A 5538-nucleotide genomic window follows, 5' to 3' on the forward strand; every position below is an offset into this window, starting at 1 on the left:
CAACATTGGGATCATCCATGCAACGGGCCATCACCTAAATTGGTAGGATGAAACAATGGTGAGACTAAAGAAGATAGCAATCCCGGGAGCCTCGATAAGGTCATCCACCAACATAAATTACAGTCTCATCGCGGTGTTCGACATCGCAATTACTTTCACGAACCCTACACATGGTGGTCAAAGGTGGACCATGTTGTCTGCGGCCGATTTGTTGACGTACGAGTATGAAGATGCGGTGCTCCTTTTTAACTGCATCTTCACAGTGACAAACCAGGGGACTTGTTTCGTATGGGACACATCCTACAGTATACTCCCTCTCTTCCAGTTTATTTGTTTTGTTTTTCTGTTTTATAAGTTTCAAATTCAAATTTAGAGCTCCCAATCACATGTTGAGATTACAATGTGCATTAAATCGTTGCATGCATGTAGTAGGTTTTTATTGGTCATTTATATTGGTCACACATGCATGCATTTCAATTAACTTTTTTACCACAATTTTTTAGGAAACTGAGTGCAGTAATTGAGTAATTTTACAAATTACCGGTACTACACCTGAAACGATACAAAATCAATACAACCACCACCACGCCCGTGTCTGACCGCCCTAGCCCACCCAAACCCATCCCTTACTGACACACGCTTCCCGCCTGAAACGGTCTGGGCTGCCCTAGAGTGTTAGTGCCCCATTAATGCCCGGCCAGAGTGGAGGCGACCTCTCACTGACGTCGTCTTTGAAGCAGTGCGACAACCGAGAGAGCGCCGCTTCCCAGTGCATGCGACTGCTCCACGTTGAAACGATACCATGACCAGTTGTTCGTACATGCACTGCCCACATTAATGACATGCAGTTTCCGAGGAATCTAGTCCGGTGTCACCCAACCGTCCACCCGCCACCACTCATCGCCATTCGCCGGTAGATCTGGAGAGCACCTATTGGAATAGGAAAAGGCGAAGGCAATAACCGGAGCTTCAGTTCTCGGGGCTCATGGCCGAACATGGGGGATGGACACCGACGATCATTTAGAATATGTTTAGATTAGGTTTTACTTCGGTTTGTATGAAAACTATAATGTATTTCGTCTGGTTTATATGAAATTTTTTCGAAATGTAATGTTTTTCGTCCGGTTTCTATGAATTCTTCCTTGTTTGCACGATTATGCAGGGCAAACTCACCCCCAATCAAAATCGGATTGACGATCGTGGATGTGCATGGGGCATTTGGTCTAACTTGGAACCTTGTAGCTCACGACACCTAGTTGGGACATACTATGTTAGCAGTCGTTACCCATGGTACCATTGAAGGGCAACAAGGTGCTATGATCTATCACGATCGGACCCTGATCATGTACCCACGTAATCCATTATTCTCTCCGGTCTAAGAGTAGTACAGCCAGGAGCTATCGTATATCTTATTACCATGTCATCTTATAGCATTTAAGTACATGTCTCTTTATACTTCAGGAGCAGGAGTAGTTCTTTCCTTTTTATTGATTGGGTTAGTCATCTACGCAATTTTATAATGCCAGTTGTAATAAACTATATATGACTTAACAACTTCAATTCCGTGTAGTACTAGCTAGGTAGCCATAATATCATCAAACAAAACTACTCCTACTTTAATTAATGTACATGGCCTAGGTAACACTCTCAAATTGTTTGTCGTCGCCCGTGCCATAGCTGGTCTATACATTGCTTCCCTTCCCTCTCATAGAAATAAGAAAGATAAAGTATTTTATTTTAATCTGTATCCTCTGCTTACGTCACCTTATTATACTGCATGGACCATAACCATGCACATCACCATGTATCCAGGTCTGAGATGCCAGGTGTACCAGATGGACGGCGATGTCTTCGACCCATGTGATGATACCTCGGTGCGGATGAACACACTATGAGAGTACTCTGGTTTCATTGGGGACAGCTACCCCATAGTGAAAACGATGCCTCCTTCCGTGCATGACGCCGACAACCCGCTGTTCATGAAGAAGTGGTGCATTTTCATTGCACACCGACAGATTCATATCTTGAATGCCCCTATCCCTGATCTATGCCGCTTCAGTTTGGACGAGTCTCCATCATGGGGAGCCAAACTAAGAAGCTGCGATGGTATGGACTCTCGTTGCCCACTGTTAGGATTGTTCCATCTATGAAGAACACGTGGGACTGGAACTACGAGACATACAAGTACCCAGGGATGTACGAACTTGAGTAGCCAGGCACAAATAGTATGAACCTGCATGGCATATAAGCATTTGTCTTACTACCACTAAATGTTGTACGTGCAATGCACAATGATATTATGATGTACGTGCCTAAGTACTCTACTATATTAATTGTAGACACATATTAGGTTGGATATTTGTTTACGTGTAAGGTCTGAGATCTTCCAGCTAGACGCGTTTGTGTCTCCGGGTCACACTTTGTATCATTATATACTAGTACTACATGTGGTCTCTGACCTAGAAGTGGAAGAAGTGGAGACGCTCTACCATGTTGTTCATGTCCCACTCCTTTCGCTGACATGTGGGACATCTAGCACGTGCCGTGTTTCACACTCCTCTGTCGTAAGAGTTGAAATGCTAGCTTTCATCAAAAATGAAAAAATAAATATAAATTAGCAGTGATACTATACCACACGGTTTCCTTGCTCCTCTTGAAGAATACTTTCGTTCGCCGACATGTGGGACGTTGACCATCCTGGTCCACTTGCCATGCACCAAAATTCGAGTGCATCACGCAGAACTCCAGGGGAGTTACCCCGATCGTCGTGCCACAGTAATAATGACTAATGAGCCGTCAAATCACATGCCCCACCTTTTCCACCGTAACTTGCTCGTACGAAGAAACCATCATGACTTTGTTGAATTCCGCTTCTTGAAGAAAACTACTATACTAGCAATACTGCTAGCTACAGTACTATACACCACCGGAGTATGAATTGGAGCAAGTTTATTATCGCACACGCCGTAGTTGCAAGTTGATGCCGTTGAGGAATTGGAGCGATGTTTCCTAGGGGGTCTCTCTAGCACGTCATGCTCGTAGTTGCAAGTTGACTCGCTTTGAGATGCCAACGTTGAGGAGCACACGGGTGGCTGCGGGTGCGCCTCTATGACCCGGATGGGTCAATTTTTTTACAGGGCGGATTTTGCCGAGTGGATTTAGGGCCGGGGTCCGGCTTTAAAACTTCAGTGAACACATGTTAAGCAATGCTCAAAGGCCTAAAAGTAGTCGCTTATCGACATTGTACGTTAATAACAGATACCAACTTAAATTCCTATATACTGGTAATTTGCTCTAAAAACTATAGTAGTAACTAGTACTGGTAGATGCTGGTAATTAATTAAACAAACGTACGGGCGACACGGACACACACACTAACTACTACAATACTACTACTTCTCACATGCTGGCCAGACATAATCGTTCTCTTTGTCGTTCTTGTCGGCGGCACCCCGCCGTGGTTGGATATCTGCCCATCTCTCCTTAGCGTAGTAGTAGCTACCGCCGCGATCCTCACAGGTGGAGGCATTGGGGCATGCTGGCCAGACGCCGTCATTCCCCTTCCCGGCCTTGTCGGCGACACCCCACCATGCTTGGATCTCCGCCGAGCTCTCCTCAGCCGCGCGTGCGTCATCTTTTTTCCTGCGGCGGCGAGACTCTCTTTTCTTGAGTGCTTTATGCCTTTTTCACTCCCTGTGTGCGGCCTTGGCCGCCTCTTGCTCTACCATCCATTCGGCCTTGGAAGCTTCAAAGTCCACCCACATAGGTGTGAGGTCGTGAGCGGCGATGAATTCGGCACGGCGGGATGCCATCGCTTCCTTACCATTTTGTGTGCGGTCGTGGGCGGCGAGGAACTCGGCACGGCCGGATGCCATCGCTTCCTTACCGGTTAGTGTGCAGCACGGTGGCATGAACGACGCTTGGAGAGAGCTCTCGGGGGGAGTGGCCAGACAACCGTATAGTGCATTGGTTTGTCAAGAGCTCAGGGATAGACGATGAAGGAAATTTTGATTCCCCTTCAATCCTGGTCATTTATTACTGTTATCACACACGATTAATTTCCGTAGGCTTTGGAAACCATGTGCGTTGACCCTATTGTGGTTTGCTTTATGATTGGCCACCACCTCAACCATGCGGATCGCGCGCGTGCATTGTGATCGAACAACATTCCACGTCCCTATCATCACACCCGTGTAGCTATAGCTAGGATTTGATGTTTCTGCGCTACTACCTCCATCCTAGTTTATTGGTCCCATCATAATTTGTGCTAAATTTTCACTTCAGATTTACCTAACAAAATTTTGATGCATGTAACTACAAATAATATCACTAGAAACTATGTTTAAATATGAATCCAACGATATAATTTTTGGTGACTGATGACCCACAAGTATAGGGGATCTACCGTAGTGCTTTCGATAAGTAAGAGTGTCGAACCCAACGAGGACCAGAAGGAAATGATAAGCAGTTTCAGCAAGGTATTCTCTGCAAGCACTGAAATTATCGGTAAGAGATAGTTTTGTGATAAGGTAATTTGTAACGGGTAACAAATAGTAAAAGTAAATAAGGTAGAGCAAGATGGCCCAATCCTTTTTGTAGCAAAGGACAAGCCTGGACAAACTCTTATATAAAGGAAAGCACTCCTGAGGACACATGGGAATTATCGTCAAGCTAGTTTTCATCACGTTCATATGATTCGCGTTCGGTACCTTGATAATTTGATATGTGGGTGGACCGGTGCTTGGGCACTGCCCTTCCTTGGAAAAGTATCCCACTTACGATTAACCCCTATTGCAAGCATCCGCAACTACACAAGAAGTATGAAGGTAAACCTAACCAAAGCATGAAACAGATGGATCCAAATCAGCCCCTTACGAAGCAACTCATAAACTAGGGTTTAAGCTTCTGTCACTCTAGCAACCCATCATATGCTTATTACTTCCCAATGCCTTCCTCTAGGCCCAAACAATGGTGAAGTGTCATGTAGTCGACGTTCACATAACACCACTAGAGGAAAGACAACATACATCTCATCAAAATATCAAACGAATAAAAAATTCACATGACTACTTATAGCAAGACTTCTCCCATGTCCTCAGGAACAAACATAACTACTCACAAATAATATTCATGTTCATAATCAAAGGGGTATTAATATGGATAAATGATCTGAACATATGATCTTCCACCGTATAAACCAACTAGCATCAACTAGGAGTAATCAACACTACTAGCAACCCACAGGTACCAATCTGAGGCTTTGGGGCAAAGATTGGATACAAGAGATGAACTAGGGTTTGAGAGGAGTGTTGGGGAACGTAGTAATTTCAAAAAATTTCCTACACACACGCAAGATCATGGTGATGCATAGCAACGAGGGGAGAGTGTGATCTACGTACCCTTGGTAGATCGACAACGGAAGCGTTTGGTTGATGTAGTCGTACGTCTTCACGGCCCGACCGATCAAGCACCGAAACTACGGCACCTCCGAGTTCTAGCACACGTTCAGCTCGATGACGATCCCCGGACTCCGATCCA

Source organism: Triticum urartu, chromosome 4 (assembly GCF_003073215.2).
Source record: "Triticum urartu cultivar G1812 chromosome 4, Tu2.1, whole genome shotgun sequence".
Classification (NCBI taxonomy): Eukaryota; Viridiplantae; Streptophyta; class Magnoliopsida; order Poales; family Poaceae; genus Triticum; species Triticum urartu.